The 23,760-nt window shown below is 45.4% G+C and overlaps 1 protein-coding gene and 1 long non-coding RNA gene across 5 annotated transcripts in view; one reads left to right on the forward strand and one right to left on the reverse strand.

Annotated features, from left to right (window-relative positions):
* Positions 1–1,257: 1,257 nt before the first annotated feature.
* LOC140708985 (uncharacterized) lies at positions 1,258–11,266 on the reverse strand. The gene is made up of 3 exons (XR_012089291.1): positions 11,080–11,266; positions 9,178–9,368; positions 1,258–1,662 (listed from the first exon to the last, which is right to left on the reverse strand). It is a non-coding gene; the product is annotated as an uncharacterized lncRNA (long non-coding RNA).
* Positions 11,267–11,371: 105 nt separating this feature from the next.
* RNF152 (ring finger protein 152) overlaps positions 11,372–23,760 on the forward strand; it is an 82,226-nt gene continuing 69,837 nt past the window's right edge. The window contains exons 1-2 of one of the 4 annotated variants that reach the window (XM_037987968.2): positions 11,372–11,647; positions 12,830–12,953. The gene's annotated coding sequence lies outside the window, so the exon portion shown is untranslated. The other 3 variants (XM_037987969.2, XM_008013890.3, XR_005236979.2) reach the window with 3 other exon arrangements.

A 23,760-nucleotide genomic window follows, 5' to 3' on the forward strand; every position in this document is an offset into this window, starting at 1 on the left:
GAAACACCATCCATTAGGATGGCCATTATTTAAAAAATGAAATGAACAGGTGTTGTCAGGGTTGAGAAGAAATTAGGACCCTTGTGCACTGTTGGTGGGAATGTAAAATGGCATTTCTGCCATGGAAAACAATAGGAAGTTTGCTCATAAATTTAAAAGTAAAACTACCATACGATCTGGTAATTCCACGTATGGGTATACTTGGAAGAATTGAAAGCAGGGACTCAACCAGGTATTTGTACACCGACGTTCATAGCAGCATTATGCGCAGTAGCTGAATGGTGGAAACCAGCCAGGTGTCCATTGACAGATGAACGAATAAACAAAATGCGATATACACATACCATGGACTATAAGCCTTAAAAAGAAGGGAATTCTGATATGTGCTATGGCATGAATGAATCTTGAAAGCATTAGAGGAAAAAAATGAACCACATATAAAAGAAAAATATTGCTATGAGTCCACTTCTATGAGGTACCTAGAGAAGTCAAATTCATAGAGACAGAAGGGGAAATGGTGGTTGCCAGGGGTTGGAGGAGGCAAATAGGGAGTTACTGTTTAATGAATACAGAGTTTCAGTTTGGGATGATGAAAAAGTTCTGGAGGCTGGGCACGGTGGCTCACGCCTGTAATCCCAGTACTTTGGGAGGCCGAGGCAGGTGAATCACCTGAGGCCAGGAGTTCGAGATCAGCCTGGCCAACATGGCAAAACCCCGTCTCTACTAAAAATACAAAAATTAGCCAGGCATGGTGACCCATGCCTGTAACCCCAGCTACTCAGGAGAATGAGACAGGGAAAATTGCTTGAACCCCGGAGGTGGAGGTTGCAGTGAGCCAAGATCGCACCATTGCACTCCAGCCTGGGCAACAAGAGCGAAACTCCGTCTCAAAAAGAAAAAGGAAAAAAAAAAAAAAAAAAGTTCTGGAAACGAATAGTGGGGATGGATGCACGACAATGTAGATATACTTAATGCCACTGAACTGACACTTAAAGATGGTTAAAATGGCAAATTGTATATATTTTTTGACTAGCTTTAAAAAACACACAAAGTGTTGTTTCTCTCTGTTGGACCTTTGAAATTCTGTATAGCAGTGAATCTGAGGTTATTTATTTCTAATACTATGATACCTAAAAACTGCTCTTACTGTGGAAAATCAAAGCATATTGGTAGAAAAATCATATTGAGATGATTTCAGCAGCAAATAGCAGAAGGCAACACAAAATGGCTTGAATAATAAGGAATTTATTATCTCACAAAATGAAAAATGGGGGTGGGGGGGAGCACCTGTAAGGTTGGTGAACTCAGGCAGAGTGGTATCATTCCGGTATCTATACAGGAAGAGGCTGTTCCCTCTTCTCCCTGTATAATGTTCTTTGAGGAAATTCCGCTCTCTGCTACGAGGTGGTTGCCGACATCCTACCATCATATGCGGATTCGGTAACTTCCAGCAGCAGACGAGAAGCTGCCGCTTTGCGCATCTCTTTTCCATAGTGAGGAATGCTTTCTCTAGAAGCCTTCTAGTTGACTTCCTCTCATTTTTCATTGTTCAATACTGGTCACATCCCATCCTTAAACCAATCATAGCACAGGAAATGGTACCACCAGAGGTTACTGCATAACTAGTCAGGATCGTCTGAGGCACTCGGGTTGGGGAGGACACTGAAACAGAAAAAGGAATATGCCACATGGGGGAAGGGCAAAATAGACAACCAACAGGACACAGCCAAGCCTTGAAATTCACTGGAAGTATAATCCTGGGTGACTTGCATTAATATCTCTGAGCCTCAATTTCCACAACTGTGAACTGAGGCTAACAATACCTCCTGCCCCCAATTAGGTGGCTGGGAGGATTGAGAGAATGTTTGCAAAGCACCTAATATAGCGATTTCTATACATTACTGTACTGAATATCATCTCATTGCAGACATACACAATAATGCTTCATAATAATGGCTATCATTATGATTTTTCTTCTCCCAAAAGGGAGAACACACGATTTCTTGGTTATCTTCTTCGGTTACGCATGGAGGTAAACACTCAGAAAATAAATGGCATCTAGAGAAAGAACCGCTGCAGGTTGTGGAATCCAATTCTGTGTCTACCAGAGTCCTAGGGCATATTCGCTTGCACGGCTACCATGATCAAATGCCACAGACTGGGTAGTTTAAACAGCAGAAACTTGTTGTCTCACAGTTCTGGAGGCCAGAAGCTTGGAATCAAGATGTCAAAAGGATTGGTTTCTTCTGAGGGCTGTGAGGGAAGGATCTGTTCCAGGCCTGTCTCCTTGGCTTACAGACTGCTCTGTCTTCACATTGTCTCCCCTCTGTATTTGTCTATGCCCATAATTTCCTCTATTTATTTATTTATTTAGAGACAGAGTCTCACTCTGTCACCCAGGCTGGAGTGCAGTGGCACGACCTCGGCTCACTGCAACCTCTGCCTCCCAGGTTCAAGTGAATCTCCTGCCTCAGCCTCCCAAGTAGCTGGGATTACAGGCACCTGCCACCACGCCCAGCCGATTTCCTCTACTTGTATGAACATCAGTCCTACAGGATTAGAGCCCATCCTACTGACCTGATCTTAATTCGATGATCTCTGTAAAGACTCTAATCTCCAAACATAGTCATATTCTGAGGTACCGGTGGTTAGAACTTCAACATTTGAATTTTGGGGGACATAATTCAACCTGTCACATAAGGTGAAGATTGGCATTGGGAAGTCCATATTCCTTAAAACCAAGAGTGAGAACTCTCATGTCATGTCGTAACACTTTACCCTACCCACACCCATCTCCTTCTCTAATCTCTGTTTTAAATGAATTTGGAAAATAATCGTAAGTCTCACACTGACAAAGCTGGATCCACTGGGTTGTGATATATTTGTGAAGAGACAATTTAGGGATGATTTCCCTAGAGGGGCTATAGGAAACATGACTCTGAAAGAGAGAATAGAAAGTCCCAACTGGTCATTTTAAATGATTTTTTCTTTTCTTTTTTCTTTTTTCTTTTTTTTAGACAAAGTCTCACTCTGTCGCCCAGCCTAGGCTAGAGTGCCATGGGTCACTGCAACCTCCACCTCCCAGGCTCAAGTGATTCTCCCACCTTAGGTTCCCAAGTAGCTGGGATTACATGGAGCCTGGAGGAACTGAGTTGTAACAGATTTGTGAAGAGACAATTTAGGGATCATTCCCCTAGAGGCGCATAGGAAACATGACTCTGGAAGAGAAGATAGGAAGTCCTGATTGGTAATTTTTAATGAACTTTTTTTTTTTTTTTGAGATGGAGTCTCACTCTGTTCCCCAGACTAGAGTGCAATGACGTGATCTCGGCTCACTGCAACCCCTACCTCCTGGGCTCAAGTGCTCTTCCACCTCAGCCTCCCAAGTAGCTGGGATTACAGGCACTCATCGCCATACCCAGCTAATTTGCATATTTTTATATGTTGGCCAGGCTGATCTTGAACTCCTGACCTTAGGTAATCCACTTACCTCTGCCTCCTAAAATGGTGGGATTACAGGCATGAGCCACTGTGCCTGGCCCATTTTAAATGAACATTTATTAAGCACTGAATGCGTGCAGGGCGTGAATACTTTATTCTGCATGATACTGTGGGGCGTGGGTGTGCATGGATGGATGAGATGGGTAAATAACAGCTTAGGATCTAGTGACCATTACAAATGTGTGAACAGCTAACTATGATATAAGGCAGAATGCAAGCGCAAAATAAAACAGCAATGTATTATAAGAGTGCAAAGAAGGTAAAAATGAATGTGGTTGGGGAAATTTGAGTGAGCCTTGAAGGGGAGAAGGTCAAGGTGAGAGGCAGAGATGTAAATGCCCTCAGAAACTTTGAAATTACCATATCTTTTGGGATTGACAAGTACAAATGTGGGTTGCGCTGCTGCATAAGGAAAGGTACAAAGGAGCTGTGAGAGTGAGGATAAGGAGGAGCAGATCCACTTGAAATCATGGGGGAGATATGGGGTCCTAAAGTACTGTGAGCTGCAGTGTCAGGCACCCTGACCTAAAACAGGAATGGCTTGGAAGAGACTGAGATGCATTTTAAGGCAAATCAAGTGCAATTGCCTGGATACTTTGGTCCATGGGAGGAATCAGTGCAGCAACTAGGGGAAAGTGCTTTGGGTTCAGCAGGCCTGAGTCAAGTCCATGTTCACCATTTACTGGTTACATCATATTGGGAAAGATGCTTAAATTCTCTAGGCATTTGTTTTCTCATCTGTAAAGTGAGGATAATCAAATTACTTCTAGTGATCTTGCAAGGACATGTATGGAAACACACAATCTGGTACATAGACTCAATAAATGTTTGCCAATAAAAAAGAAGTTATAGTCATCTATTAATTTTGGACATGGTTGATATGCTGAAGTTCCCTTGTCCTGTAGCAGAATAATTTGTGTCCTTTAAAACCATCAAATCTGCTGTGAACATTTAAGGAGCTGTGAAGCGATAGAAGGAAAAGGTTTGAGAAATAAACAGGGGGTCTTTACTCCATGCCCTCTCCCAGCACACTTCACCCACTGGGAAGGCAGGGAAGGAACAGCAGAGGAGAAACACTGAAGTCAGAGTTAGAGGAGGTGGGTTTGTGTAGACGTCTTACGTGGCATTTCCCTGTGCTGACCTCGTCAAGGTCTGACCTGGGTGATGTGCAGAGGCTGCCATTTCTCCTCTTGACCACTAGAGGGTGAACTGACTTGATCCCCTAGATACAGGTGCAATATAAACAGATGCTTGGATTCCTTGAGTTTGAATGATGACGGCAGGCAGTGGCTGAAAGCAGAGGCAGTGGGGAGGAAGAACTGCCTGAAGCTAGGTCTGGGCCTGGGGCAGGTACAGGGGTGACAGGTCCACTTGAATGAGGTGCAGGTGGATTATAGAAGAATAGATCCTGGAGAAACTGGAGCCAAATTCTGTGGACCACCAGAGGGCAAGACAATGGATTCAGACTTGGGGGTCTCAAAAAACAGTGGTGGGACCTCCTGGTTCTTTTGTTCCTTTTCTCCTTTCTCAAAGTGGCACCATTCCATGATCTGGCAGCTGGAGCAGCAGGTTTAGTTCCCAAATGAGGGGAGGGGCCAAGTGGATGCCAGGAATCTGACAGCCAATGGAAAGGAAAGATAAGGAGGACAGTTGGAACCACATGGGTGACAGAAGGTCAGCTGGAGGGAAGGTGAATAGGACAGATGGCGGAGGTGGCAGACAGTGGGGTGAGAGGGGAGCTCCACATTCCAACCCTTCCCTGGCTGATCACATGTGGTCACTCCAATCCATTAGGGAGGGTGAACACTGTCTTGTGTTGATTGTACAAGGAATGGAGCTCAGTGTATGATGATTCTCCTCTATTGTACTTATAGCAAAAACACCAGCAATTTGCTAGTGGATGTGAGGATCTTACTCAACCCCGAACTGCACAAACATGATAAGAACACAGCAGATACCTGCTGTTTAGGAGGGTGTCCAGAGGACTTTGGCATCATAGTCTGAGCTGATGTTTAGCCAGGACACACACCATAAAGGCCATACTGATTGTGTATGGCCATTGCCCAAAATGATAGGTGGAGGCCTATGCCTGCAGGTTGTTAAACATGTTGCATGGTGACTGACTATCACCCTTGGCAATGGTCACGTCATTCTAGCCAACTGTTTTGGAATGTGTGTTGTGCATATCGAAGATGAGGTTACAAAAAAATACAGAGGTGGGGGGGTGTGGGGCCTCACGTCTGTAATCCTAGCACTTTGGGAGGCCGAGGTGGTTGGATCACTTGAGGTCAGGAGTTCGAGACCAGCCTGGTCAAGTGGTGAAACCATGTCTCTGTTAAAAATACAAAAATTAGCTGGGCATCGTGGCACATGCCTGTAATCCCAGCTACTTGGGAAACTGAGGCAGGAGAATTGCTTGAACCCAGAAGGCCAAGATTGCACCACTGCACTCCAGCCTGGACGACAGAGGGAGACTCCATCTCAAAAACAAAAAAACAAAAAAACAAAAAAAAAAGAGATGGCTTTGTTTAATCCACCACTACTTTTAGAAAAGCAATCTGGGTTATTTCCTACTCAAATCTTTTGAGGTTTCCAAAATACTTCAGTATTTTGTTCTAGATGAAGTTTCATTGTCCTAAGTAGCACTGGGTTCTATATTGAGCAATCATTACTAGTAAACTTTCTGAGGCTAAATAAACTTTAAGTTGTTGTTTTTTGTTTTTTTTTTTGAGATGGAGTCTCGCTCTGTTGCCCAGGCTGGAGTGCAGTGGTGTGATCTCGGCTCACTGCAGCCTCAGCCTCAGGCTCCAGGGTTCCAGCCATTTTCCTGCCTCAGCCTCCCTGGCAGCTGGGATTACAGGCTCATGCCACCATGCCTGGTTAATTTTTGTATTTTTAGTAGAGATGGGGTTTTACCATGTTGGCCAGGCTGGTCTTGAACTCCTGGCCTTAGGTGATCCACCTGCCTCAGCCTCCCAATGTGATAGGATTACAGGTGTGAGGACCATGCCCAGACTAACTTTAAGACTTCTTAGACTTTTTAAGACTTCTTAAAGACTATATATACTTTAAGGTGGCTAATATCACATAAGGGAAAAGTAAATTTGCAGATCAATTTGGTTTAAACATCTATTAGGAAGAATGATAATGTGTTCGGTTAAAGACGACTCTGGCTTATCACTGACACCTTGTGAAAGTTATCTAAACATGGGATCCCACTTCAATGCTTTTAAACAATTTTTTGAGGTATAATTTACACACCATAAAATCCACTCGTGTTAAGTGTAGAATTCAATGATTTTTAGTAGATTTACTGGGTTGTGCAACTACCACCCTAATTCAGTTTCAAGGTGCAATTTTAACATGTAAAATTCAAACACGTTGAGTAGAAAAGTCACTCTCAATATTGGGCTGGATTAGGATCTGCAGGGATATCAAGCACTGAACAGGGTTTGCTTGTTTCCTTATCCCAGTTGCTCTCTCTCTCTGCCTTTTTGCCCCACTGTCTGCCTTCTTCTTAGTGTGTTAGGTGCTGAGGATCCAAGTTGAAAGATGATCTCTGCCCTCCCAGATCAGGAAGACAGTAATGAAAAGTGACTGAAGAGATCATCACATTCTTTTGTGAAAGTGTCATCCCCGACAGAAGGGCTGCCCTGGGTATTATGGGATCACATTAATCTCAGCTCCATGCCAGGTTCTCAGAGATTTAAGGGCTCAGCTCAATAAACATTTATTGGGCACCTGTGCTTCATGCTGCAGGTACAAAGATGAAGAGCTCATCCCTGCCCCAATGTAAGCAACTCTCATACAACCTCAGGTGACTCAGCATCAATCAGTGTTATAGATCTGACTGAGCCTGTAACCCAGTTCCAGCATCTCGACCTTTGCCCATGGGGAAGTGCAGGCACCCCCGACTTGTTCCCTCTGACGATGGGAACAGGCTTTCCCTATTTACTGGCATGACACTTTCCTTTTCTTCCTGCAGTTCTTAGCTCAGAAAACTCCTCTTCAGGGAGGCCCTCCCTGGCCACCGATCTAAAATTTCCCCCAACACACAGACTTCATAATGCCCCACCCCTGCTTTGTTTTCTCCCTTACCTTTTTCACTCTCCAACCTACAAATTATTTATTTATTATGGGACTAAATTCCATTCCTTTTTTTTTTTAATCTCGCCCAAATTCCTATGTAAGGGGTCTGGGGGAGTCATGCCCTACAAATCATAAATTCTCATCAGATGGGTTTTATTTAACCCTATATATCATGATTTACTTTCCACCCTGACTCTGGCATAATATTATAAGGCAAAGAAGAAAATCAACATATTTTACCCCAAAACACGTTTCTTTGCCATAGTTTGAAATGGCCCTGCAAAGCTGTTCTTTGTGGAGGAAAATTTGCATCTGTAAAGAATCTCTGTTAACATAGCGAGATACTTTTCTTCCAGACCCTCTCAATCCTAAAGAGATTAACTAAGATCTGAATAGGAAACATTTGTTGCTTACTGTCTCTATGGGCAGCCGCTATAAGACTTCAAAAGAACTGTGGTCTCCACAATCTTGATCTTAACCTGAACATTCCCTTTCTATCTATCTCAGGTCTTTAGACAAACTCAGCCAATTGTCAACCAGAAAATGTTTAAATTCACCTATAGCCTGGAAGCCCCTGCTTTGAGTTGTTCCTCCTTTCTGGACCGATATTTCTTAAATGTATTTGAGTGATGTCTCAGGCCTCCCTAAGATGTATAAAACCAAGCTGCACCCCGACCACCTTGGACACATGTTCTCAGGACCTCCTGAGGGCTGTGTCATGGGCCATAGTCACTCATATCTGGCTCAGAATAAATCCCTTCAAATATTTTACAGAGTTCGACTCTTTTCGTCCACAGTTGTATTGTCTGATTCCTCTATTAGAATATAAGTTCTGTTAGGGCAGGAATTTGGGGGTGTTTTCTCTATCCTAACCCTAGGACTAGGTTCCCAGTACATAGTCCATACTCAGTGAATATTTGTTGTATGAATTCACGAATATTTGGATCTTTATCTCGGTACCCAGTGCTAGGGTCCCATCTTGATGGCCCATCCTTCAAGACCTGGGATGCAGCCTTGATTCCCTCTCCCTCTCCCACACATGGGCAGTGCCCAGTCTCCAGGCCGATGCCAGATTCTCCGACCATGCTGCCTGCTGGTTCACAGCTCTAAACACTGCCTGGTCCTAACGGCCTTGATCCTGGAATTTCTCACTGAAGACTCTGCTTGGACATGTTGTTGCCTGTTCCTCCTCTGACTCAAACTGTTCTTGCCCGCCCCAGTGTTGGCCTACGACCAGCCTTAAGAACTGGCCTATCCCAGTCTGCCCCAGTTAATTAACCTTCTCTGTGTGACAGCTTTACAAGACTGGACAGAAGGCAGAACACCCATGATGCTCTGTGAATTAAAATCCCAGCCAGTGGCAGCGGAAGACTAAGGATGGGGGTGGTTTTTCCACCTCATGGTGAATGCTTGACTCCCCCAAATAATTGTTTCAAAAGCAGCTGAATAAAAGAGCTGAAAAATTTTGGAACAATTACGGATCCCTGAAATTAGCTTCTGAAGAGTAGTCTTTAAAGTCACTCTTGTATAATCATAACATTTCTAGGCTGAACTTTCCTAGTAAAATCTTGGGATGTTACAACTTACCTTCCTCATTCCAACTCCTTGCCAACGTCAGAGTTTTCAAGACCCTCATTAACTTCTCCTTAAAGTGAATTTCTGGAGCTGGTCCTGGTGGCTCATGCCTGCAATTCCAGCACTTTGGGAGGATGAGGCAGGAAGATAGCTTGAGGCCAGGATCAAGACCAAACCAGAGCAACAAAGAGACACCCCTATCTCTACAAAAATAAAAAAATACAAAAATTAGCTGGGCGTGGTGGTACTCCTGTAGTCTCCCAGTTACTTGGGAGGCTGAGGCAGGAGGAAGCTTAAGCCTAGGAGATAGAGGTTGTGGTGAGCCAGGATTTTGGTCACCACACTCCAGCCTGGGCAACACAGTGAGACCCTGTCTCAAAAAAAAAAAAAAAAAAAAAAATTCTCCTTCCTGCCCTGAAGTTGAGGCTTAAAATAAAGACTCTCGAAGTCTTCTACTTCAAGATTACCTTAGGCCTCTAAAACGTGGATACAGCTTTCACTCTTTTCAGGTGTACGATAGAGGTTTTAGCTTGGTCAAACAAAGGGATAAGGATCAGTCAGAAGACCATAGAAGGCAACGTTTTAATTGGGATCCCCGGGACAACTGATACCCATGCAGCTTTATCTGTTTCTAGATGACCAGTTTTATGTATGTGCTTAGGGACAGCACTTTTGGAAACCCCATCAACAGGTCGTAATTGTGGGACATGACAAGGGTGCTCTGAGTACATTGAGAGTTTTATGGTAGGTTACCTAGCTTCTCCATTGGTTTATAGGGCTTCCTCTGAAAAAACAAAAAACAAACAAACAAAAAAACCCGGGCGCGGTGGCTCATCCCTGTAATCCCAGCACTTTGGGAGGCCGAGGCGGGCAGATCACCTGAGGTCAGGAGTTCCAGACCAGCCTGGCCAACATGGCGAAACCCCATCTCTACCAAAAATACAAAAATTAGCCGGGCGAGGTGGTGCGGGCCTGTAATCCCAGCTACTCGGGAAGCTGAAGCAGGAGAATCGCTTGAACCCGGGAGTCGGAGGTTTCAGTGAACTGAGATCCCGCCACTGCACTCCAGCCTGGGTGACAGAACGAGAGAACGTCTCAAAAAAAGAAAAAAAAATAAAAATAAAAATAAGAAAAAAAAAAAAAAAGAAATCTTGGCAGAAGCATTTCAGTAAGCTACTTGGGGGAGTGAAACTGGGAGCTCTTTCCTTGCGGATACTACCGTAAGACAAAGACGGCTCCACTCCAGCAGTGCGGAAAGGCGGTAAGTACCGCCGGCATCCGTGGGGATCACACACAGCTGAGCCCTGCTGCTGGGGGCCGGGAACGTCCGCAGGCTGAACTTCATCTGAGCTCTAGAAGCGAGTTTTAGGTTTTCATTCTGCAGGGAAATCCTTTAAAAAGGCACCAAAGGGCATGGAACCATCTTCTACCAAGGACCTTTCTCCTCCATTCTCCTACTTCGCAGTTAACTCAAGAGGCGGGAGATTTTCTCCGGGGAACAAGACATTCTAAGTACCTTCCTAGGTCGAAGTTAGGTTTTAAGGTGTGGAATAGGGTGGGTCCCGAGGTTCCGTGGGGTTCGCGCTTCCATATAACCCCTAGGACTTGCATCTCCTTATTCCCCTGCTTCTTGTCCCCCATTTGAGGGATTCAAATAGTGGGGTGTCCGTTCGGGCCTCTTTGGAAAGAGGGGCCCCACCCTGGCTGGACTACGTGAACTTTTAGGGGCAACCAAAAAGTATCTTCGGTGACGAGGATGCAGGGCAGCTTCTGGAAACCTGATGATCTCAGCTCCTCCCTCTCGCTGTTCGGGTCCTAGGCACAGGCTGGGCACCCTCCAACCCGCCCACCGCGGCCCTGGGCCCCCACCCCGACCCCGCCCCTCCTCCCAGCCGCCCCGGCCTGCTTTCACACCTGCCGCCAGCTCGGGTCCCGCTTTTGCATCGTAGAGAGGGCGTCGAGATCCTGGCCTAGGGTGGGCACCAGGTGCAAAGCCGAGGGAGCGCGCAAGAGAGGGCCGGCAGCCCCTCACCCCGGGGCAGGTGGGCGATTCGGGACTGAAAGACAGACGTCCCGGGCCCGCCGGGCTGGGGGCGGGGAGGAGGGGGTGGAGCCGCCGGGGAGGGCGGTGCCGCGGGGAGCTGAGCCCAGCCTCTCCCCCCCACCCGCTTTGGTGCTGGAGTCTCAGTGACAAAAAGCTCCCGCTCGGTGCCCAGCGCCTGGCGGCGGTGTCCGACCGCGAACGCAGAGGGCGGCCAGGCAGGTGGGGGTGTAGCCCGAAGGGCCGGGCCGGGAGCTGGGGCTGCAGGCTCCGCCGCTGCGCTGTCAGCGCCTGCCCCGTGGCTCTCGGCTGGAGGAGCGGCGGCCGCCGGCCCGGGGCGCGCGTCTGGCTGAGCGGGGCTGGCGCGTCGGGACCACCTGGCGATGCTGTCGCCGCCGCCGCCGCCTCTGTAGCGAGCGCCCAAGCCCGCCGCGGAGAAAGGTCGGTGAGTTTCGGTTTGTTTCTTTGCCCGCTCCGGGTCGGGGGCGGACAGAGGGGCGCGCGGGGATGTCTGCGCCCCTACGGCGGCCGCGCCGGAGCCGGGAAAGCGGGAAAGGGCAGCTGCCGCCTGCTGTAACTGGGGGGATCTTCTGGACGGCGGATGGGGTGGCGGGGCCGCAGGGGTCCCGGGGAGAGGAGCGCGGGGTCTGGCGGGGCGTGCGGGAGGTGGTCCCGGGAGTTGCGTGTCTCCCGAGCGCTGGCGGAGTTGAGCGGGCGGCCGCGGCGGAGAGCTGCGCTGTCGGCGGCTCGGCCGAGTCCTCGGATGCCCCCTGGAGCTCCGGTCCGAAGGAGCTCGCCTCGTGCCCGCGCCGCGCGCGCCCCTGGGTGTGCACGTGCGCGCGCGCTCGTCCCAGCTGCGCCCCCGGCCCGCACACACCCCGGCTCGTCGCCTCTCGGTCCCCTTGTCTCGCGCCTTCTCCACCCCTAGAAGTTGCCCCGGGGCCCCTCCCGGAAGGAGAGGACGCTGTGACGGGCAGATGTTGGGGGTCTTTTGTGCAGACACATTCGCCTGGGGCGCTTGCTCCTGGAAGGACAGCGACAGGACAAAGCCAGCTGGACTCGTGGGGCGCTGCTCGGAAGCGGCGGTCTCCAGTCCCGCCTGGGGTGGGGGCATGGCTTGGGGAGCGTTGCCCGGATCTGGAGAGAGTAGAGAAATCGCCAAAACAGAGTGACGGTGACTTGATGAGGTAGCGGACAGGGGCAAACGAAAGAAAGATGCTCCGGATTGCCGTGCCGTGTGTCTGCGCGGGTAACTAGGCGCCCCGCATTCCCGCATGACCGGGTTACCTAGTAGATTTTGCTAGTGTGTCTTTGCCCCAAGATGTTATTCTCCACCCGCTCCGATTTCTTTTTCCTAGGGCTTACTGTTGCTAGTAGACGCTCTGCCACCAGAGGGGAACTCGTGGGCGGGGGAGACTGCGGAGGAGAGGGGAGGTGGTTATTTATCCTATAGAGACAATTAGGAGCCGTGACGCCCCCTTCTCGGCCGTCAGCCCTCCACACCTCAACCGCCTTGCTCCACCTCCTCAGTGTACCCGCTCCAGCCCCGCCGGCCCGGGAGGGCTCTTGGATTTCCTTCTCTGAGGCGCGTATCTAACCCTTCCTGCATGTATTTCACTGCAGGCTGAAGAAAGCTCAGTCTCAATTGTGTTTCCTGCCTGTCAGCCTCTTGCCTCCTAAATGCGTACCATTTCCACTTGATGCCATCATGCAGAAGGGGGTGAAAGAGACTCGGTGACAGATTCAGGTAACCCCCCACGATCTGGGTAGCCGCCTGGGTGTCTCTGGGTCATTTGGGCCGACAGTGCTGGCACAGGGCTGTTTGGGTGGTTTCTGCATCAGCATCGTTCCTATCTGTGAGAAAGGTGTGGGGGCTGTTAAAACTCCAGGTTCAGAGAAAGAAATTGCAAATGACTTTATACCTTCCCTTTGAAGAAGCCATTGGAGGGAGGTGCAGGGTGAATTTGGGATTGTAGAAATCCCACCTGGTTTCCTTTGATGGGAATTTTGATATAATTAATACACAGGCGGTTGTATCTGAATGTGAGGTTTCCATAGATGCCTACTTTCTTATCTGTAGTAATATATTTAGGCTTCAGTCTAGAGGTGGGGTATCCTTTGTTGAAAAGGTGTCATTGGAAGGCTGATTGTACTTTTGCCCAGTGCTCTAATTGAGCACTGGTCAAATGAGGTGACCTTCTTATGAAATACTTTCTCCTGTTCCTTCATTGTAAGAGTGTTTGTAATATTAAGAGAGACACGCTAGCAGTGAGTACTGGGAGGTGGAAGGAAGGGCTGTTGGGGGCAGCAGAAAGAGAACAGAGAAAACAGCTTCAGTGAAGTTTCCATTTCGATAGCCATGAACCTCTCATCTGTATTTTATCTTTAGGTTATTGGGGCTTTTCCAAAAACTCTGGCCTGTTCTTTTCTTTCCAAGGATAGTTCTGTTTTGATGTCAGCCTAACCGGATCTGGGGTTATCTTGGTAAGAGTGCAGTGAAAAAGCATAACCTTCAGACTTAGCAGGACACTCCAGCATTAGCATTTTCTCCTAGAGGGCAGAGTCCTGCGCATCCTACACTAGTAGCAGGGAATAAGGATGGTTATGGAAATGGGCTTTCGATTTTTCTTGTAGGAAGACAGATTGCTGAGGGCCAAAGGCTCCTGGTATACTCTCTTTCACACTGCAGTAGCACCTTGGTATCTGTGACAGATTCTCTCGTCACCATTTTCCTCCAAATCCCTTGAAAAATGAAGTTAAAAACTTGAAAGATTTATTATTCACCTCTAATGTAGTTTTGTTTTGGAAGGTGACTTTAAAACCATAGGTGACACTAGCATTTATCCTTCTACTACCAGCATTCAGGAGTCACTAGTAAAAGTAGTTGGGTTATCTAGTCCCAGGTGAAACAAAGGCCAGTGCTTTGCAAAGACCAGATGAGTAATATGGTGCTAAGCTAGAGGTATTTTTGACAAGTAATTTTTATGTCAGCAATAGTACAGGGTGTGTACTGTGTTGCTGCCAGAAGAAAACACATGTGATGGGATAATAAGGAATGTAATAATGCGATAGAAACAAGGGTGTGGTTTTCTTTTTTAATAGAATAAACACTTCACACACAAAATTCCATATGGCAAAACAGTAGCCTGCGCATGTAAATGCACGTCCAAGAACAAAGATAGCCACAGTGCAGTGTTAGGTTTCATTGTGGTTTTAAATTGTGTACAGTGATAAATCATAATAAAGTGTCCATTGATGCTTATTGTATTTTATTTTTTTATAAGAAGGAGGCTCCCCACCCTCAGATGTGTTTAGCTTTAGGCTGGAGGATCCCAAGACACTATTAGACTGATCTTTGCCTCCAATGCCTGCTTCCTTTCTACAATGCTCATTTATTCATTTAGCAGATGTTTATTGGCATCTGATAGATAATGGACTCTGTGATAGGTAATGGACTCAAGGGGTTGGGATTGGGTGTAGGGGGAGACACAAAATTCAACTCCCTATAGGAAGACCTGATTCTAATTAACTTCAATGGAACCTCAAGAATGGTAGGATTGGACTTCTGGGGAGATAAAATATGGTCATCCAGCCTTGACTTTAATGCCTTTTTCACTGAGGAGCTCACTGCTTCATAAATGGCTGTTCCTGTTGTCAGAAGGTGGCCTTTTCATTGTAGTCTTTTTAGCTGAATTCCATATAGTTCAATCCTTACATTGTTGAGGGTCATTCTGGTTTCATTTCTGATTCCCTCAGAGTTGTTTGAACCCACGTATACTGTCAGCACCCTCTGCTTTTCAAGATAGTGTTCTGTTCCTGATGAAGTTGAATTTTGAAACAAATGCTGTTTTTGCGTGTTATCTGATTTAGAAAACAGATTGATGGGATGCTTTTGCAGATTTTTCTCTTTTTTAAACAGTGATGTACCAGCAAGATAGGTGAGGTTATGCTGCAGTAACAAATACCTCCAAGTCTCCATGGCTAACTAGTTTCTTTCCTTCCCGTGCTGCATCCTGTGTGGTTGGCAGGTGGACCCTGCTCATCGTAGTCACTCAAGGACTCAAACTGATGGAATCTTGGTCTTGATGTGAGCTTGCAAGATCATTGCAGCATTGGGAAGGAAATGCTGCAGGGTCTTGCTCTAGCAATTACGTGATCTCACCCAGAGGTGAGTTCATCACTTTGACCAGAACTCGGCATATGACCCTATTTAATCCCAATTCAATATTTCTTGTGCTGAAAAAGGGAGAAGTGGATATGGGTGAGTAGCACTAGTGACTTCCACAGTGATCTGGTCTAGGTGAGGTTAGAAAGTGTGTCCTACGGGACCTAGCTCAGTGCTTGGTAGGTATTGGATGTCACAAGAGTATTGACTGAATCAACAACCTGTAATTTACAACCTGTATATTTACTACTCCAACCTGTAATTTACTAATATATGGTCTGACCCCAACCTGTAATGTACTACTAATATGTTGATATATTATTTACTAATATGGTTGTACACTGGTCATCAAATAAAATAATTATAATCCTCTCTTTGCCTATTTCAAATGCATGTTTACTCTGAAGTGAAAGGCCATTAGGTATTTTCAAGGCTGATTCACAAGGAGGTTGTGAGCTTAGCATTATGTAATAGAGAGGCGTTACTTACAGACTTTCTCTTCCTCACCATCTGCCTCTTGTTTAAGGCTTCCTGAGTTTGTTTGAAACAACCCAGGGTAGGAAAAGAGTGGCAATGGGCCTAGGGCCACCCAGGAGGTGGCCTCCTGCAGCAGAGACCGCAGGGCAATAGATAAGATCTAAAGGGGACAGGAATGTGTTTAGGGTAAGCTTGGGTCACCCTTTTGTTACTTTGATGTTTACAAAAAGAAATTTGGACAAGAGGCTTTTTCTGGTCACAGGCCTAGCAGAACACCCAGAGAGTTCGGGGACATTTGTGCTTCCATCAGCAACTGTATTGACTAGGAGGGTGGTGAGTTTTAAAGCCTTCCTTACCTCACTCTCCCTAAAAAGAGTTGGATGCTATGGAATAGGCATTGCAGGGTGCTCTGGATTCAGCAGTTGGTGGCTTGCAGAGATTTTGCTTGGGGAAGAGCTTTTCACTCGTACATCTTTGTTCACATTGTGATAACTGCATGCATGGATGAGCATTTTTAAGATTTGATAAATACCTTAAGCATAAGGATAGAATTTAACAAAATGATATTGCTTTTGGTTCGGTACTCACCTTGGCAAAGTCATTTTTATAAAGATAGCTCTCCAAATAAGGAAGTGGTATGGTAAACTATGTTAGTCTCCAAGTCACAGTGACTGAGGGACTGAGGGGGTATCAGTGTCAACCTAGGGAGGTTGAGACCACCCGGCTTCATTCAAGTGATAAGATGTAGCACCCAAAGGGTTTCTGAATTGGGAGATGAGCAGCTGGGAGACCAGCAGGAAAAACCAGATATAGACCATCCAAAAACCCATTCAGGGTGCCTGGGGTTGGGCTGAGGGCCAGGCACAGACTGAGGGAGAAGGAAAATGAAGCCCTGAGGGATAGTCTTGAACTATATTTGGGAAGCCCCAAAAGGCATTTCTGTATTTTCTCTGGCCTCTGCATCCCCACCACTTTAATTTCATACCCAAGTCAGCTGGTCAGGTAGAGGACACTTGTGGCGTGAAAGTGGTTTCTGGCACTGCCCATTGTGACGTCATGGAAACCGGAAAGGAAGAAGGCGTTGGTTTTCCTGCTCCTTTCCCCATGGCTTCGAGAGTTACACTGTGTGATCCTGCAGTCTGACTCCATGATTGAAATCACAACTGGGATAAAGTTGGTAGAGATGCTTCTTAATTTACAGTGGGGCTACATCCTCATAAGTTAAAATAAGTTAAAAATATTGTAAATGGAAAATGCATTTAATACACCTAACCTACTGACATCACAGCTCAGCCTAGCCTACCTTAACTGTGCCCAGAACATGCACATTAGCCTACAATGGGGGCAAAATCATGTAACAAAAAGCCTATTTTGTGTTAAAGCATCAAATATCTCATGTAGTTTATTGAAAGTGAAAAACAGATTGGTTGTATAGGCACTCAAAGTACGGTTTCTACTGAAAGTGTATTGTTTTCACACCATTGTAAAGTCAAAAAATCAAAAGTCATAGGTGAAACAGTTGTAAGTAGAGAACCATCTGTGTTGGTTAAATGCTTAAGGATTTTCTATTTCTAAATGACTCACTGTCATCATAGGATTTAAAGAGGGAGGCCTCAAATAGTGTATCTGTGACCTGCATCTCCTTTGGGTGGTTCTTGACATCCATGATTTCTTGGCCTAGATCATGTTTGGCTGCTGAGGCCTGGACTATGTTCTTTGTGGAGTTGTGAGGGGGCTGCTTGTGATCTCCTGGGAGTGAAGAGGATGCCTTACTTACCCCTTGATGTATTAATGCCTGCATGAATAAAACTCGTTGCAAACATCCTGCCTGATGAAACTTACTCAAACATCACATAGACTTCCTGGGTACCTGCCTTTCTTGCAAAGGAGGGGTTGAGCAGATGAAGATGTGCTGCTGGTGGGAGCAAAGTTATGAGGAAGTGGAATCTCCAAATGTTGTGTTCTGTGCTCGTATCTTCTCTTTCTACAACCTCCTCTCTCCTGCCACTGTCGCATTCCCACCTACCAAGGAAGTGTAACCTTCCCGGCTCAGTTCTGATTTAGACATCCAGATAATCACACTTAGTGCACTCCTCACTGAGGTTTGACAAGAATTGATGAGATTTTGGTGAAAGCTTTGACAGATACTATGGAAATAGGGAATATTCTTCTTCTTCTTCTTTTTTTTTTTTTTTTTTTTTGAGATGGAGTCTTGCTCTGTCACCCAGGCTGGAGTACAGTGGGGCATGATCTCAGTTCACTGTAACCTCTGCCTCCAGGTTCAAACAATTTTCCTGCCTCAGCCTCCCAAGTAGCTGGGATTATTGGGATAATTGTTTTCTATTTTTAGTAGAGACAGGGTTTCACCATGTTGGCCAGGCTGGTCTTGAACTCCTGACCTTGTGATCCACCCGCCTTGGCCTCCCAAAATGCTGGGATTACAGGCGTGAGCCACTGCGCCTAGCCAGGAGCATTCTTCTTAATATTGCGGTTCTACTCCTTAGCAGATTTACTGTTCCCCCTTAGTGACAGTTCCCACTGCCGCATCTTAGTCAAGAACCTTGTTTCTCTCTGGGCTATGACAGTGGTCTTGCTCACTTTCTGGCTTTCCCACCCTCACTCCAGTTTGGAAAATGCTGCCACTCTTAGACCACTAGGCTGATTAATCCTTCATCCCCTCACTTAATAACTTTTCGTTGCTCTTGTGGGAGGAAGCTCATATTGTTCAGTCTTGCTTTTCAAGTTTCTGCAGGTTGACCCCAAACTTCCTTTCCAACCTTGAGTTTTGCTCTGCCTGACTTTAAAACTGAACATTAGCTGGGATGGTTAATCCACTGTTGCCCAAAATGTTTTTCATCGCCTCTTTCTTATTCTAGCACATTCTGTGGCCTAAAATGTCCTCTTCCTTCCTCTGCCTCTATCCTATCGTTAAAGCCTCAGTTCAGCTCTGAACTCTTCTGAAAAATTTAACTTGATCACGTTAGCCTTTAGCAATTCTTTATAATCCAAAGTTCCCTGGCAAAATTGCCTCCATGTCTCATTTCATTCAACATTCATTCATTCATTCTACAAAGGGCACTTGTCATAGATTGTCTTATATTATCACCTAAGATTGAAGTGTCTTTTTCTTTCTGTTTAATTGCAAAGAATAGAAATTCACTCAAGCTAGTTTGCATAAAGGGAGGTAAATTGAAAAGATACCCCCGGATGTCTTGTCATCAAGCCACGTTTCCTAAGAGTTCCGGTGAATGGGACCCTTCCAGTTATCGCTCACCCTGGACCTGCTTAGCTGCAGGAGGAGGGTTGGGGCACAGTTCCTTCCAAGAAGACCTGTGGCTGGCTGATGTAGCAATTGTGACCTGCAATTAGCCTACAATGGGGGCAAAATCATGTAACAAAAAGCCTATTTTGTATTAAAGCATCAAATATCTCTTGTAGTTTATTGACACTGTATTGAAGGTGAAAAACAGATTGGTGGTATAGGCACTCAAGGAGATCTCAGTTCTCTCGCAAGCTCCTTAAAGATGACTGGATGAGGCGTTACACTATTGTGTATTTAACAGTGTTTGTACACAGGAAGGGCTCAATAAACAAATCATTGGTGACTCTTTGACAACACAGAAAATGATTTTGACTTACAGTGATTTAAAGGAATTTTAGACCCTTTAGCTTGAAGTCTCAAAGGAAGTTAAGAGAGAAACTTATTTTTAAGAGCTTCCCCTACTTGCATTCATAATGATTAAATGTTGAATCAAATTAGAATGACCAGGCTGCAGTGAGTATACCAGTGCTTGGGAGGTGAATGAGGGTCATCAGTCTAACAAAATTAGTTGTTATTCCAGGTCTGTTTTTCAACTTCCATTTGCCTCCTACTTTGCCCACAAAAAAAAAAAAAAAAAAAAAGAAAAAGAAAAAGAAAAAACCTCTCAATGGTGACATATAACAGCAGCTTCAGGACTTTACAGCCCACCAGGCCACCCCACAATCTAAAGGAGCAGGCATTGATGTCTGGATTTGCAATGACTGGGTGTAATTGCCCACGACTGACCACCCCATCTCCCTTTATAATTAAGGCTTCAATGCCTTTGTGATATACATCTGTTTTTCCTCTCTTCTTTTGATTGTGGAATACTCATTGACATGATAGAAACTCTTCTTTGATACTCGAAATGCTTGATCATTATGAGAGTGTTATTATGAAAGAGGGAAATAAGTTCAGCTGCTTGAAGAAAATGACCAAAAATACATTAATGTTAAAAATAATACTCTCAGCTAGGCGTGGTGGCTCATGCCTGTAATCCCAGCACTTTGGGAGGCCGAGGCAGGTGGATCACTTGAGGTCAGGAGTCTGAGACCAACCTGGCCAACATGGTGAAACCCCATCTCTACTAAAAATACAAAAATTATCCAGGCACGGTGGTGTGCACCTGTAATCCCAGCTACTTGGGAGGCTGAGCCAGGAGAATTGCTTAAACCTGGGAGGCAGAAGTTGCAGTGAGTTGAGATCATGCCACTGCACTCCTGCGTGGGGGACAGAGTGAGACTTCATCTCCAAAAAACAAAACAAAACAAAACAAACAAACAAAAAACACTCTCAGTTTGAAGGGTAGTGAATGGGGTTGAGATAAATGTCTCAGGAATCAAGTATTTGTTGTGATATTCTTTTGTACTTGTGTTGCTCTGGGGTAGGTTTGCAAATTGCTTCCTCAAAGATTAATAATATGAGATTAGAAGTGGTTGGTGAGCATGTGGACAAATTTGTGTACTTTGGCGAATTTACTGCTTTGTTGCATGAGACATAGGATTACTGCTGTTTTAAGTGAGTAATAGTTAATTCAACCATGCAGTTAAAGAGGCATCCTTAACTGGGATAAATACTTCTCCATCCGCTCCCACTCCTTCGCACTGGTACTTCAGAAACTGAAGGTACAGATCCATCTATTCACCTGTGGTGGTGTGTAAAGTGTCATTTGAAACACTGAGCATCAGAGATTTAAACCACTTATTGGGCAAACAATTGCATTCATTAAATGTATTTGAATGGCTGGGCGTGGTGGCTCACACCTGTAATCCCCGCACTTTGGGAGGCCGAGGCGGGCGGATCACCTGAAGTCAGGAGTTCAAGACTAGCCTGGCCAACATGGTGAAAACCTGTCTCTACTAAAAAATACAAATTAGCCAGGCGTGGTGGTGGGCACCTGTAATCCTAACTACTCTGGAGGCTGAGGCAGGGAGAATTGCTTGAACCTGGGAGGTGGAGGTTGCAGTGAGCTGAGATCGTACCAATGCACTCCAGCCTGGGCGACAGAATGAGACTCTGTCTCAAAAAAAAAAGAAAAAAAAAAAAAGAATGTTGAATGCCTATGTTTTTCCATGCATAATTCTAACAAAAATCCCTGCCTTCTAGCATCCTGTGTGTATTTAACTCATAATTAAGTTGGTTTTCTGCTTTTTTTTGTTTTTGTAATGGCAAAGCTAAACGGGTAGAGAATAAAAGAAGTGTATCTGATATTCTCTCAATTCTCGATACCTTAGCATATGTGCCTGCCTTACATGGCTCTAATTCAGGTAAGTAATTATGAACTGGAATTTTAAAAAGTAATGGGTTTGGGTTTAAATTTCACATCTGCCGTGTGACCTGAGTGCACAAGGTCTGACTGAGCCATGTTCTTCAGCTGCAAAATGGGGGAGAACCAACCTCATTACGTTTGTGTGAGAACAGGAGAGACTTACATATAAAGTGCTTAATGTGTTGTCCTCCACAATGTAAGACTAAATAAATGGCAGCTGTTGCTAAGGTCATGATACCCAGCATCTACCATCCACCAATCACTGGGATCCGTTCTGGCAATATCGGGATGAATAGGCATGGTCTCACCTGAAGAAGCTCTTAAGCTAGCCAAGGAGGTAAGGACATCCAAATAACTACAGCTTCCAGCGTTTACATGGGAGTTTCTTTTGCATGTCATTATTATCAGAGTCTTTCGGTTGGAAAGTCTTTGTAAAGCTTTAAGTGGCTCTGAGTTTAAAATGATAGGCCTTCTCAGGAGGAAGCGGGAAAAAGCTGGAAGCAACTGGAGGAGTCTGAGAAAGGGTTCTGGGCTAGCCCACAGGCAACCTGGGCCTTCCTTAAGGGAGACGAGTCGCCTTTCTCCTGTGGCTTCACTCTTCCCAAGCGAAATGAAGGACATCCTCTTTCCCAGGGTCTGCTTTCTTGGAAATAGAGTGACTCCCAGATTTGCCCATGACTAAGCGCGTACCTGGGTCTTGGAATTTTCCATTTTAAAACAGTCCCAGAAAAATTGGGATGAGCTGGTCACCCTCCAGTCTTGTTCTGTGATTGTTGTTTGGCATCCTGAAGCAGGCTTTGTAGAGATCTAACATTGTTAGTAGAGATACAGCCATCCTACAAGAGAGGAGCAAGTGGGGCAGAAAAAGATGGGAAAAAAACATCGTGGCTTTGGCAACCCCTTTATTTAGGAATCTGCTTTTTGGAATGGGATATTTATTATGATTATTAAAAAGAAGAGAACTGTTTAATAAAGGCAAGGACACTAGGCTATACAATATAAAGTGAATGAGACCTTTTAGAAATTCCTCTTAAAAAGGGGTAGCTGCTTGGGGCCCGGTACACAGTAGACACTCAGTAAAGACTTATTGAAATGGTGGCATCAATTTTTTCTTCAGAAATATTTTTGAAAGCTGCATAGAGAAGTGCAAGGGGCCTCTGAGACCTGCATTCCAGGACAGGTTGAGTGGCTGAACGCTGTGGGTTTTGAACCACTCTGTGCCTCACTCTTCTGGGCCCTTCCACCACTCATTTGAAAATGCATGCGTCTAGATATGCTCTGGGTTTCCTGTGCTGATATCTGAGTGTGTTTATGTTTGAACTGATGCTCTTCATGACTGTGTTTTTTTCTTTCTGGTGGAACCGCATGATGCTAGCAGACGAGTTGCTTTGTCTTTTGTTTGAAGCTAGGGTGCCTCTGGAACGTTCCTGTGTTGTAAACATGATGGCAGTGTGGGCTGGGTGGAGTGGGGCATTGTGTACTCAGCACCCTGTGTTTTCTTTCCAAAGATTCCAGAGGGTTCTTGTGATGAGTCTGTAATACCAAGTGTGGGTTGGGAAGGGAACCAGGCCTGGTTCCACCCTATGGCAGAGATCTTAGAGATCTCAGGAACTGGACTCCAATTTGCCAGCATTTCCTCTCTCTCTCTCTCTCTGAGTCTCCATTACTAACATGTGGGATTGATGGAGACTGTTAAGGCCCTTAGCCAAGCCACCGATTCTTCTAGTATTTCGCTGATACCGCAGATGATAACCCTTTGTGCTCTCTTTCTCCTTGGAACCTTAGCAAATTGCCAGCAACAGTGATTAGTTTGTTGGTTGCCAGTTCTGTAAACCTCACGCACAGAGCACCTGAAGGCAATTGCCAGACACTTGCGTGTCTCTTTCCCATGTAATCATCATGCACACCAAGATACTGTATTCACTGTGTTCCTGGCACGCCAGATTTCTTCATAGTCTATTACTTCACTGAATAAAAAGGCAAATGACTTGTTTTTGGAAGGGGAATCTTATAGGCAAACAGAATGCATTTAATAAATTTCCTTTATTTTTGCACACAAAGTGCTAAATATTAGTACAAAGAGTTCATTTCTCTGCAGATTAAGTACAGGCTAATCTATGTTTTGGATTTTGGATTTTTTTTTGATTTTGTAATATTTGCATTACACTTAACATTCAAACATTATATTTACTGGTTGAGCATTCCACGTCTGAAAATCCAAAATCCAAAATGCTCCAATGAGAATTTCCTTTGAATGTCATGTTTGCACTCAAAAATTTCTGATTTTGGAACATTTCGGATTTCGGATATATGAATTTGAATGCCCAACTGTAGTTTACTTT

Source organism: Chlorocebus sabaeus, chromosome 18, assembly GCF_047675955.1.
Source record: "Chlorocebus sabaeus isolate Y175 chromosome 18, mChlSab1.0.hap1, whole genome shotgun sequence".
NCBI lineage: Eukaryota > Metazoa > Chordata > Mammalia > Primates > Cercopithecidae > Chlorocebus > Chlorocebus sabaeus.